Below are 14284 nucleotides of genomic sequence, written 5' to 3'. Positions count from 1 at the left end.
TAATATACAGATGCATCCTTTAGCTATGCTTCTCCAACTTTAAAAGACATTTTTAGTTAACCTAGCTTACTACTGTCCAAAAGCAAAGAGTAAGAAAAATGCAATTTCCACAATGAAATACCTAAACATATTCATGAAGCACTTTCATATTTCCATTGATAAATTTGTTATTGGACAAGAAGCTGACTAAAGCAAAAGTACCTGACAGTCATCTGGCAAAAATATATATAGAACTGCCAGCATACTTGAAAAAGTTACAGAAATTTACATGGTTTAAAAACAATTTCCAAGTGTCCCCAAAGAGCTCATTGTTTAATTTTCATATTTTCAAAGCCAATGGAAAATAGGAAAAGGTCTACCACAGTACATCTCAAATTATAAAATCCACCAGCAAAAATATGCTAGACTAACCACATGGTTTCTCCTTTTGTCATTTCTAAAAGGGCCACAACATGACAGGAATCAAACCAAACAAGGAATAAATTCATAACCACAAAGAGAACAAGAGAGAAGTCACAGGAGATGAGAGAGTTCTGTAAATTTATAGAAGAAAGCAGGTCAACAGACACATGACACAACAGGCCCCACTGCTAGAAGGATCTACAGAGGATACAATTCAAGGAAAGATACCAGTGACTAGCATAGCTGCAGAATGACTCAGAGCCAGAAACACCAGGTTGATCAGAATGTAGCTACGAAACTGTGAGATAATTGTGAATCTATAGCCAAATGTGCAGAAACCCTAACAGCCAAGTCCTATCCCAACTGACCTGCCTGGCACTAGGCATTTCTTACCTTTCTCCTACCCCTGTAGGAGTGCACTGGTCATTCAAAAGCAAAAGGAACCAATCTCTATATCTTGGTACCCAGGGACCCAGTAAAAGAGCCAGTTCTCATTAGCAAACCTTGAACTCAGGTCCACCATCCATACATGCACATGAGCCCCTCAAGTGCTACTGCTTCAACTAAGAATCAACCAAGAACAAACATATGTCTGCAAATGAAGATAATTTAGAGGCCAAAAGCAAGGAACATTAAACTATTGGAGACATTAGAAAGTTACTGTGTTCTAAAAACTGATCAGAATGCAATGAAAAGGGACTAGAGAGAAAGGCACTGAAGACTAAATGTAATACCAACATTAAAAGGACATTTAATTGTAGAGTTGAAAAGAAAAGTTGAAATAGCAAGGAGAATGAAGAAGTAAAGAGGAACTTCGGAAAAACAGAAAACAAAAAATGGGAAGGGGGATTACTTCAGTTGCAGAAAGGATATCCAAAGCTCACAAATAAAATGAATGTCCATATTAAGGGAACCACGTTAACACTGAGAAAAATGAATCAAAGGATATGTACACATAACACATCATCACGAAATTTCAGAACACCAGTAATAACTAGAAGGTCCCAAAACATCTCCAAGCAACAATAATTCAACAGAAAAGAAAGATGGTTCTAAGTGACAGTGGAAGGCCAGGGATACAGCTCAGCGGCACAGCACATGCCTAACAAGTGCAAGGTCCTGAGTTTGATTCCTGGTACTAAAAAAAGCACCAAGTGACAGTGGAGCTCTCAGAGGGCAGCCCAGAATGCTAGAAGACAGTGGGGTGGCATCCCAAGGAACACAACATCCAATGAGAATGATACCCACCCCGACTATCAAGCATGTGTGCATGAAACTTACAAGAACTGAAAAAACTCACTCTCTATGCAGCATCCATTGTACCATTTTAATTTCCTCTTATTATCTCTCCTTCCCTGCTGCTTCTAAACTTACTTACCACACACCCTCAGTGATATACTCCTCACTTCCAGAAAAGGGGTTGAAAAGGGACTTCAAATTGACCTGGCATGGGGCATCAGCCTACCTTCAGTTATGTAACAAGCGAAGGCAGATGCACTGCACAACAGATTTTCACATGTAGACAAGATAGACTGCTTTTTATTGGAAGAAGAAACCCGTTGGGCTTTCATAGCCAGAAAAGAGAAGTCAGGGCCCAGCTTCAAGGATGGGCTGGCTCTTCTCAGGGGCCAATGCAGCCGATGACTTTAAGTAGAACCCAATGTTCACTTTACCTTTAACTCCTTGGGTGCTTAAGAATTAGATTAAATCTACTCTGCTTGTGTGCTATAAGTGAAACAAAAAAGCCAGTATCACAACATATTAGTTTATACGATGTTTTACTGAATATTTCAGGCACCTATTGAGAGCTGCTACTCATTAACAACGACAGATTCCTTTCAAAATAGTACTGCTCATTGGCAATGTACCTGGTCACCCAAGTGCTGTAATGAAAATGTAAAACAAGATTAATATTGTGTTCATATCTGATAGCTACACATCTCTTTTGTATCTCATGAAACAAAGAGTAATTATGACTTTCAAATTTTTTATTTAAGAAACACATTTTTGTAAAGCTGTACTTGCCACAGGTAGAAATTTTTCTGATAGGTCTAAGCAGAGTAAATTGAGCAGCTTTCACAAATATTGATCATTATTTTTTAAAGAGAATTAAAAAATAATAAAATAACAGCAACATATAGACAAAAACAAAACAAAGCAAAGACAATAAAAATGATACAGGGTTTCAAAATGAAACGATAGGAATTAACAGTAGTTGTTATATCACATATTATTATCTTCAATGAAGTTGCTCAGATTATCAGATGGAAGAATGCAAGATTGAACTCTTAAAGAGAATAAAAAAAGGAAAACATTAGAAAGGATAAACAGTTTCACTAGACAAGATGGAAGGAATTCACTAATGGTTCTTACACTGCATGTTGTTCTCTTTAAATTAGTTGTTCAGATTACCACATATAGGAATGCAGAATTGGTCAAAAAAAAAAAAAAAGCATTAACTGTAACTTTAAACAGACAATTACACATTAGCAGTACAATTATCCTAGCTATCCTTCTATATACATACATATATATACATATACATACACACACACACACACACACACACACACACATATCTTCCCTTCATTCTTTCCTTCTTTTTCTCCTCTCCCTCATCTGAGCTGTTTCTTCCTTAGAGAATTTCTTTCCCATTCATAGTATCTATTGTACATTTTGGGTTTCATTTGCTCTATCAGGTTCTTCCACTAGGGAGATAATATGATGTTTATACATGTGAGTCCAATTTATTTCACTTATAGTATGGTCTCTAGTTGCATCCATTTACCTACACATGACTCAAGTTTATCTTCTTTATAGCTGAGTAATACCCCATTGGATAACAATACCACATCTTTTTTACCGATTCCTCAGCTGGTGGGCATCTGGGTTGCTTTCAAGATTTAGCGATGACAAACTATGCTGCTATAAACATGGGTGCACATATACCACTGTGGTATTTCGTTTTTAATTCTTCAGGGAAACTACCCAGAAGGGAACTAGCTGGGTTAGGTGGGTCTTCTAATTCTAGTTTTGTGAGGAATCTCCAAACTGATTTCCACAGTGGTTTCACCAATTTACACTCCCACCAGCAGTGGAGAAGGGTTCCTTTTTCTTCACAGCCTCTCCAGCATTTGTTATTGGTTGATTTCTATTTTTTTTTTTTTTCATGGTACCAGGAATTAAACTCATGACCTCACACTTGCAAGGCAGGCACTGTGCCACTGAGCTATATCCTTACCCCATTGGTTGATTTCTTCATAGCCATTCTTTCTGGGGTGAGATGGAATCTCAGTGTTGTTCTAAACTGCATTTCTTGAATGACTACTGATGTTGAATGAACATTTTTTTCATATATTCATTTGCCATTAGTATTTCTTCATCTGAAAAGTGTGTTTCATCTCAGAAGTCCATTTTGGGATTTGGTCTTTCAATTTCTGGGGGCCTTATTTTTTTAAATCTTTATATGTTCTAGATAGAAGTCCTTTTCTGAAGGACAGTTGGCTAAAATTTTTTCCCAATTTGTGGGTTTTCATTTGATCCTGTTAGTGAGTTTTTTGGATGTGCAAAAACTTTTCAGTAAGATGAGATCCTAGTTGTTGAATCTTCAAAGTATTTCTCATGTAGTGTGGTTTATGTTCAGAAATTCTCTGCCTACCCCTATGTCTTTAAGATTTCTACCTACTTTCTCTGCCAGTAGATTTAGTTTTTCTATTTTAATATTTAGATCTTTGATTCATTTTGAGTTAGTTTAGTGCATAGTGACAGACATAGGTCTAGTGTTAGTCTTCAGCATGTGGTGAGCTAGTTTTTTGAGCACCATTTATTAAAGAGGTTCTCTTTCTTCCAGTGAACATGTTGGCCCCTTTGTCAAAGACAAAGTAGTTGAATGTGTTTGTAGTTGTGTCTGCATCTGCTATTCTGTTCCATTGATCCTCAGGTCTGTTTTTTTGCGAGTACCATGCTGATTTTATCACAGTAACTTTGAAGTATCATTTCAAGTCTGGGATTGTGATGCCTCTGGCATTTGCTTTGTTGCCCAGGATTACTTTTGGTATTCTAGGCCTCTTCTGGTTCCAGATGAATTTTAGGAATGTTTTATTTAGATCTGTGAGGTATTCTAATGGTATTTTGACTGGAATTGCATTGAATCTATATGGCAATTTTGGGAGTATAGCTGTTTTTACAATGTTGGTTTTTCCTATCCATGAGCAAGGAATATCTTTGCATTTTCTGCAATCTTTGATAACTTTTTTCAGAGTACTGTAATTTTCACTGTATAGATCTTTTACTTCCTTTGTTAGACTGATTCCTCAGAATTTCATTTTTAGATTCGATTATGAAAGGTGTGGTTTCACTAATTTCTCTCTCAGTCTGTTTGTTATTTGTGTACAGGAATGCTATTGAGTGCTGACTTTGTGTGTACCTATGCTACTGAACTTGGTTACTAAATCTATAAGCCTTTTTGTGGACTTTTTGGGGTCTTTTATGTAGAGTATCATGTCATCTAAGAATAATGAGAATATCACTTTTTCCTTTCCTATCCTTATTCCTTGTATTTCTCTCTCTTGTCTAACTGCTCTGGCTAATATTTCCACAACTGTATTGAATAGGAGTGGTGACAGTGGACATCCTTGTCTTGTTCGTGATTTTAAAGTGAAAATTTTCAGTTTTTCTCTACTTAGTATGATATTGACTGTTGGTTTGTCAAAGATGGCTTTTATCAGAGTGAGGTAAAGACCATTTATTCCTATTTTCAATTGGGTTTTTATCATGAATCTTTGTTGGACTTTGCCAAAAGCTTTTTCTGCATCTATTGGTTTTCATCTTTGGCACTACTTATATAGTGTATTACATTAATTGATTTGCATACACTGAACCATCCCTGCATTCCTGTGATGACTCCCACTTGGTCACGCTGTATAATCTTCTTGATGATTTGCTGCATTCTGTCTGCTAGTATTTTATTGAGAATTTTTGCATCTATATTCATTAGTGAGATTGGCCTATAGTTCTCTTCTTTGGCTGGGTCTTTCTCTGGTTTGGGTATCAGGGTAATACTTGCCTCCAGTAATGACTTATGGGAAATTCCTTCCTTTTCAATTTCACTAAAGAGTTTGAGATGAATTGGTGTTAAATCTTCTGTAAATTTCTTATGCAATGCACCTATGAATCCATAGGTCCTAGGTTTTTCTTCATTGCTAAGGTTTGTATGACATTTTCAATTTCACTGGCTGTTACTGTGTTATTCAATATTTTTATATCTTCCTCATTCAGCTGTGGTGAATCATATGAACCTAGGAATCTGTCCATTTCCACTGTGTTTTACAACCTATGAGAGTAAAATTTTCAAAGCAAGTACTAATGATCTGAATTTCTACAGGATCTGTAGTGATTTCATCTTTTTTCATTCCTTACTGCATGAATTTGAGTTTTTTCTTTTCCGTTTGTTACAACGTTGGCTAGTGGCTTATCAATTTTATTTATTCTTTCAAAGAACTCTGCAATTCATTAATTCTTTGTATTGTATTCTTTGTATTCTTGATCTCCATTCCATTAATTTCTGCTCTGTTCTCTATAAATTTCTTGCCTTCATTAGGCTTTAGGCTGGACTTCCTCTTCTTTTTCTAGAAGCTTCACGAGCAGCATAAGATTATTTGTGCTCATTCTGTTTACCTGATATGGGAATTCACCACTGTAAATTTCCCTCTGAGGATTGTTTTCACTGCATCTCACAGGTTCCTTTAAGTTTTATCTGCATTTGCATTTGATTGTAGCTATTGTTTTATTTCTTCTTTAATGTCATCTGTGAACCATTGGTTGTTTAGGAGGGTGTTTTTTAATTTCCATGTGTTTATGGGGTATTTGGGATTTTTTTGGTCACTAATTTCGAATTTCACTGGACTATGGTCTGATAATACGCAGTCAATAATTTCAATTCCTTTGCATTTACTTAAGCATGTTCTATGTGCTATTAGATGGTCCATTTTAGAGAATGTCCCATGTGCAGCTGAGAAGAATGTGTATTCTGTTTCTGTCGGGTGGAAACCGCTGTAAACATCTACTATGTCCATTTGTTCACAAGTTTGGTTTAGCTCTGTTATTTCCTAGCTGGTTTTTTCTCCAGTTGATCTATCTCTTTGTGATAATGGGGTTTTAAAGTCCCCAGTTATGATTTTGTTACTCCTTACTTGATTTTTTCATGTCTGTTAATATTTGCCTTCTATAATTAAGTGCTCCTGTATTTGGTGCATAGATATTCATGATTGTTATTTCTTCCTCTTTCAGTTTTCCCGTAACAAGTATGTAGTGACCTTCACTATCTCTTTCGATCCTTCTTGCTTTCAAGTTCACTTTCTCTGCAAACAGAATAACTACCCCCATTTTTCTCTGGGTCCTGTCACATAGAGCATTGTTTTCCATCCTTTGGCTTTCAGTCTATGAATTTCCTTTTGAGTTAAATGTGTTTCTTGTATACAACATACTGTTGTATTTTGTTTCTTGATCCATTCTGCCAGTCTGCTTCTTTTGATTGGTGAATGGACAGTGTTTATATTAATGGTTATAACTGATATGTATTGGCTTATCTTTGTCATGTTATTTTCCTGTAAAGTACAAATTGTGCCACTGGAGCTCCTGTCATGTTGTTTTCCTGATGTTGGTGCCTCCTTTTTTCCTCTGTTTAATTGCTTGATAGTTCTTTTCTATTGTTGTTCTTGAAATTTTGCTCATTTTTATCTCTTTCTAGAATATGTTTTAGTACTCTGTGTAGGGTTGGTTTGGCACTCATGAATTTCTTCACTTGTTCTTTATCATGAAAATATTTTACTTCTCCATTAACTTTGAAGGATAGTTTTGCAGGGTACATTAATCTGGGTTGGAAGTTGTTTTCTTTCAGGACCTGAACTATTTCACTCCCAGCTCTTCCTGACTTGATGGTTTGTGTTGAGAAGTCTGAAATGATTCTGATGGGCCTTCCTTTATAGGTGATCTGTGTCTTTTTTCTAACAGCTCTTAATGGTCTGTTCTTGTGCTGAATTTCTGGGATCTTGATTATTGTAGGTCTGGGAGTAGATTTATTTTGGTTATTGATGACTGGAGTCCTATATGCCTCACCTACAAGTATGTGAGATTCTTTTCCCATGTTTGGGAAATTTTCTGCTATTACTTCTGCAAATACTTTTCATGTCATTTGTGTTGATGCCTGCTTTTTTGTTGACATCTATCCATCTTATATTGTTTTTCTTTGCAACATCTAACAGCTGTTAAAATGTTGTTTCCTGATTCATTGTTATTTTTAAGAGAGCTTTCTTTTCATGAGCCCTAATTGCAATCCTGTCTTCAAGGTCTGCAAGTCTATCTTCCATTTTGTTCAAGTGGTTTTTTTCAGCATTCACTGGAATTTTTAATTTCCAGAATATCTCTTTGAATCTGTTTCATGCATTCTAATTCTTCCCTATATGGTTCATTCAAGGTTTCCATCATTTTCCTGTGTGTCTCTGTTTTTGTATCTACGGCTCCTTAAATATGCTGAGGAATTCTTCCATTATGCTTGTCATTTCTTTTTTTACCTGAGAGATTATTTCTGCTCTCATATCTTCTATGGCCTGATGGAGTTGTTTCTTTACTTCAGTTGCTATCGTTTCAAAAATTTCAGGTGTATTAGTTCCAAGCTTTTCTGTGTCAGTGTCTCCTGGACTTGTTCTGGGTAGAGTGGAGGTCTGAGATTGCATTTTTCTCCTATGTTTTGTCATTTTTGAAGATCCAGAGGATCCCTGGAGATCAGCCTCATTCCTGTGAAGGTGTGGGAGTGGCAGGACAAGGACCTGAAAGTCTCCAGTGCTCTGCATGGCTCCCATGGTAGTGTGTCAGAGTGAGGTACAATCACTCATGCTCCTGAAGCTTTCTGAGGCTCAGCTGGCTCCCATGCCATTGTGGGAGGGGTTGTTGTGTGGTCACTGAGGACCACCCAAACTGTTCAAGGCTCAGCCTGGCTCCCATGCAAGGCTCCTGAAGCTGTTCCGAGTTCAGTCTGGTTCCTGTGAGTTGTGGGGATGGAAGCTTGGACACCAAGGCTCCCAAAGCTGTCTAGGGATCAACATACCTCTCAGGCCAGTGGCAAAGGGGTGGGGTGTGGTCACCAAAGCCCCTGAAACCATCCAGTGCTCAGTTTTGCCCTTGCGAGGGTGTGAGGAGGTGGAGCATGGTCACCAAGTCTCCTAAAGCTGTCTGGGACCCAGCTTGCTTCCCACGCTGGTAGCGGAGGGGTGAGAGTTCAGTCCCTGAAGCTGTTGAAGATGTCTGAGACCCAACTCAGCTCTCATGGGGGGCTGGTCATGAGGCCCCCAAAGCTGTACAGGGCTTAGCCTGGCTCCCCTACTTGTGAGTGAGGGCATAGTGTGGCTCACCGAGGTTCCCAAAGCTGTCTGGAGTTTAGCTGTTTCTCAAGGGTGTAGGGTTGGGCAGGCTGTGGTGACTGAGGCTCCTGATGCTGATGTTGTGACTGAATGTTATGGTTTAGATCTAAAATGTTTCCCAAAAGTTTCATGTGTTCAAAGGAGGGGCTTTCAAAGGGTGACTGAATCATGAGGGTGCTATCCCCATCAACGGATTACTCCATTGACGAATTCCTAGCTGAACATGCTGTTAGGTTTTAGGTCTCAGTTGAAGGAAGTGAGTCACTGGAGGCATGCCTTTGAAGGGTTCTCTGTCTCTGTGTCTGTCTCTGTCTCTCTCTCTCTGTCTCTTTGTTTTTGTCTTTCTGTCTCTCTGCCTCACTCTCCATCTCTGAACCAAGCTACCCTGGACTGACCCCTCTGGAACCATGAGCCAAAACAAACTTGGGTATTTTATCCCAGCAACAGTAAAGCTAACTAATACACTGAATGGCTGCAACCTCATGATAAAAACAGATGATGAGTTGCTTTTTATGGATGAGCAACAAAAGTCATTTCTTGAAATGGAGTTTACTTCTGGTAAAGATTCTGTGACACTGTTAAAATGATACCAAGGGACTGAAAATATCACATAAACTTAGTAAATAAAGGCAGGAGCTGCATTATTCCAATTTGGAAAGAAATTCTACTGTGGACAAAATACTATCAAACAGCTTCACCTACTAAGAGAAATATTTCATAAAATGAGGAGTCAACTGAGGAGGAAAACCTCATTCTTGTGAAATTTTAAGAAATTGCAGTTACCACCCCAATCTTCAGCAGCCAACACCCTGATCAGTTAGCAGCCATCTGTCAAAGAAGAGCAAAATTATTCTTTACTCAAAGTCTAAGATGATTCTTAACACTGTTTAATAATAAAGTATTTAATTAAGGTATGTTCATTGTTTGAGACACAATGCTATTGTACACTTAGCAGATTCCAGTGTAGTGTAAACATACCTTTTATAAGCACTGGGAAGCCAAAATCAAGATCATGTGACTCACTTTATTGGGCTATCTACTTTATTGCAGTGGTCTGGAACCAAGCCCACAGTATTTCCAAGGTCTGTTATGTATGTACCACTTATTCCTGTTATGCCTGCTGACAGGACAAGTCACTTCATCTCTCAGATTCAGACTGTGCTAAAACAAAAGGGGAGAGAGGACTACAGGGTCACAATAACTGCCCCTAGCTGGGTGGGAGGCTATTGGGCTTATAGTCAGGCAAAGTGTCCCAGAACTCCCAAGGAAGAAAGACTATAAATAACACCAGGTGTTGTTATCCCCAAAAATAATCAATTATTTTCTCATCAAAAGGAGGCTAGCAGCTCATCAGCTCAAAGGCTGAGCCATAATTTGTTTAAGCTTCCAGCTTTAACAAAGCTTTCAGTGTTGAAAATTTCACAGGGTCCCAGTCCTAACTCCAGCTTTGCCAACACATGGGGTATTTCTCATTCATACTTGAGAAATCCTCTCATTTCTTATAAAAATAATGGAGTAGTATTTTAAAGATATACATTAATTAAACTCATAGGAAATGGAGGAGGGAGACCAAATGGTTCCTGTCCTAACAGTCTACAATACTAGCTTCTCTCCGGGGTTCCAGGATCCTTGCTCCTTCACACCTCGACCCTTCTTCTCTGAAGGTCACCTGCCCCTCAGGTTCTCCCCTGCAAGGCCCCAGGGCTGATGGGGTTGAGCAGGTGTTTGTGGCTTGGGTCCCCACAGTACTTCATACAAACCTGCCTCCTAGCATCTCCCAATCTGAATGAGTACTCATCTGTGTGACTCCTCCTACAAGAGATGAGTTCTCTGGGGACAGGATGAGTTTACTCATGATCAACGATCCCAGAAGCTCCTACACATCCAGCCTCTGCTGGCTCCAACAAGCCATGCAGAGCACAAGCTAAACTGTTGCCAGTCACTGCTGAGAAGCGCAAACCACAGGAAGGGCCTTTACTCCACACACTGAGACCAAAACTTTAAAAATCCAACCACACATGCACAATCCTCCAGGAAAAAACTCATTACCAAAAAACTGCACTTTTTTTAAAAAAGACAAATCTAAGCAAAAGCTGCCCCACCATGGAAACTGACCCAATACAGGAAAAGGACTTTGAAAAGGTGGTGGCACCAAGACCTGGGACCTGGGGCTAGATTTTCAGGAAAGAAAATGAGGGTTCCCATGACACTGGACCATGACAGGGCAGAGGCCAGAGCCTTGGGGACTGGAGTGATGTCCTTCTAAAGTCTGAGGAAAAGACAAGTAGTAAGAGGGACACTGACCTCTTTTTTCTTCTCTACTTCCTGCCTGCAAAATTAAGTTACATTTATTTTCTGAATAAAGATCACACATATACACGCACACACCCTACCTCACTGGAAACAAAACTCAAAAGTCACTAACGAGTGGGAAGAATGACCTTCTTCTATCCTTGTCCAAGCCCATCCAAGCCCCCCCTCCCACGACTCTGCTTCAGAGTCAAAGACCAAACAGCCACACATTTATGCAGGCCTCTGGACCACATGTCAGGTGAGAAGTGCTCCTTTCAGTAGCACACATACTAAAACCAACAGCCAAGGACAGGGTGGGTGGGGGTGACTTCCTTAACGTTGCCACCTGCAAATCATTCCCTACTCTGTAAGTCAGTCCTAATAAACTCATGTACTCATCAAGCTGGACTTGTCCTGGTCTGTGTTGGACTGTCCCCACCTCCCAGTTAAGAGGCAGACATGTCTTTTCATCTTTCTGGGAAATACATGTACAGAAAATGCTGAGGAAAGGTGTTAGGAGGTCGAAGTGCTAAAGAGGAAGCTGAGACAAAAGGTCTATCTAGGAGGAGGGGGCAGTGGCCACGCCTAAACTGGTCAGTATGTGTCCTACATCTAACTGGACAGAGGGGAATACAGGATTACACATGGGAGTTGCTTCTCCCTGTAATACTTGAGGAGAAGCCTACTCAGTGAGCACCAAGAGCTTTCACCATGAGAGCCCAGAACTGAACCCCAGCCCACAACTGCACTGGCCACTGGATGCCAGGTGCTGCGAGGCATCTCCAACCCACCCGAAGAGGAAGGAAAATGCTGAATGAGATGATCACACTGTAGAACAACACGTAGCATGTCTCCACCTATTTAAAAGTCAAAATGGACAAAAACCAAGCAATGTGCAATTAAGGAATGTGTTATGACTGAGCTGTGTCCCTCTAAAATTTCATGGGAAAGTCCTAACCCCCAAGACCTTAAAAAGTGAAAACATACTTAAAGGAGTAACTAAGACTAAATTAAATTAGGTCACTAGGGTGGCCCTTGGTCTATAACTGGTGCCCTTAAGGAGAGAGATTAACTGCCCAGATAGGACTCAACCATCCCCACTATGGCAACAAAAGATGGGGATTAGGACACAAATGGGCACAGAGGGGCGCTCATGTAAGGACAGAAAAGAAGACAGCATGCACAGGCTGAGGAGAGGGGCCTCAGGGGAAACCACCCTGCTGATGCATTGGACTCGAACCTCAGCTTCTAGAACTGGAAGACAATACACTTCTGTTGTCTGTGATGCTCTGTTACAGCATCCTGACCTCACTGGTCAGGGGTGCACACTGCCATATATATGCTAAAGCGACACAGCAAGGACATGCACAAACAGAGGAGAGTCATGGCCTCCAAAGATGCCAAATCCCAGAAAGCTCCACAGGCCTAGAAATGAAGCTGTTTCTTCATGTAGGTACCAAGTGGCCAGGGTACTCAGTGCCACATATCACCCTTTGGTCAACTTTCCAAGGTGACAGGAGGCTGCCTCTCTGTTAACAGAACTGCAATATGGTACCCACTGGCCACCTGTAGCCTTCAAATTAATTAAGCTGAATCAGAAATTTGGGTCTTTGGTGGAACTACTCACATTTCAAGTGCTCAAAAGCCATGTGAACCTGGAGGCTACTGATTTGGACATAACAAATATTGGAAATTTGCATTACAGCAGAAAATTCTACGAGACAGCACTACTCTACATGACCAACCAGTGATCTCATTAAGTGACACCTGAGGACTAGAATCCTCTTCAAATAGGACACACCCTGCCTACCTACTGTGCTATGATGTAGCCATTCATTACAGTGTCACTGCATCCAGAAGTTATTTCCAACAAAGTCCACCCCACCAGCCCTGTAATGTCCCTCACATGTGACCCTTCCTTGCACAAATAACCCAGGGATTTCACATGAATATAGTTTTGACCAAGACACACAGTCATATCTTGGCCACTGAGAAAGCCACACAAAGAAAGAACAAAATCCAGACAGAAGCGCTTTCACTATCCAGCCATTTTACTATAACCAAATGTCACTGGACCAAGGATGCTGGGGGCATGTGAAGGGTCTGTTTAGGCAGCCAAGGTGCCTGAGGGATGATCCCACCATTTCCAGGGAGTCTCACCACTCCACCTTCTGTCTTTCTCTTCCACCTGTCCCTCATTCACCAGCACCTCACCAAGCCCACCTCACCTGTCTACCAGCAGACTTCTGGAAAGCACATTCAAGCAGCAGCACAGGAATATACCAGTCCAGGCCCTTCTAGGGAGCATTTCAGATGTGCCTAGCAATAACAGGTGTAGGTAGATCCCTTTGTGACAGCGACCTAGTGTCCTCCAGGAATCAGTAGCGGAGGATGTGGGGATGATTTATCTAATTGGCCCACAGAAAGGATTACTTACTTTACTTATTCTCCACTTACCTTGGATTACCTTATAAAAGAAAGCAGACCTCTAGCTTTAGAAATTGAGTATTTTGTATTCTCCATTCCCTGTGCCTATTTTTTTGTTTGTTTGTTTTATTTTGCTTTAGAGGACCCATACACAGCTTTGTAAATGCTGGGTGTTATGGTTTGTGTCTAGATGTCCCTCCAAAGCCTCATGCAGTCATGGGGCAGGCTTCTAGGACTTAATGTTTGCCCTGCTGGATTTTGGATTTGCTTTGGTCCCAATGCTTTGTACCCTCTTGGTTGTACCTTTTGGGATGATAATGTCTATCTTGTGCTATTGAATGTTTTAAGTGTTTAATTTTTCATTTGTAGAAACTCACAGTTAATAGTTTGCCTTAGATCTTGGAGGAGACTTGGGACTTGGACTTTTTAGCATAGCTGAAACTGTTGCAGCAATTTTGCATAAAGGGATGTGCATGAGTCTTTGGGGGTCCAGAGGTGGAATGTTATGGTTTGTGTTTAGAGGTGCCCGCAAGGCCCCATGCAGTCATGGGGCAGGCTTCTAGAGTTTATGATTGATTCATGGTCCAATGCTGGGATTATGGGTCTGAGTGCTACATCCACCCTAGGGTGGGTAGGCTGCATACAATATAAGGGAGGGAAACAGGATTGCTCCCTGCTCTTCCTCCCTTTTTGCTCTTGTTGCTTTTGCTGTTTTCTACCACCATGATGAACTGTTAACCTCTGCC

General features: G+C 40.3%; 1 protein-coding gene across 1 annotated transcript in view; it reads right to left on the bottom strand.

Annotated features, from left to right (window-relative positions):
- The window catches only part of Ror2 (receptor tyrosine kinase-like orphan receptor 2), a 241140-nt gene that overhangs the window by 148235 nt on the left and 78621 nt on the right, over window positions 1–14284 (bottom strand). The window lies entirely within an intron of this gene.

This window comes from Chinchilla lanigera, unplaced genomic scaffold, assembly GCF_000276665.1.
Source record: "Chinchilla lanigera isolate Chin_1 unplaced genomic scaffold, ChiLan1.0 scaffold00114, whole genome shotgun sequence".
NCBI classification, from domain to species: Eukaryota; Metazoa; Chordata; class Mammalia; order Rodentia; family Chinchillidae; genus Chinchilla; species Chinchilla lanigera.
Note: the sequence above shows the minus strand (reverse complement) of the source record. Positions and strands in the feature narration are given on the sequence as shown.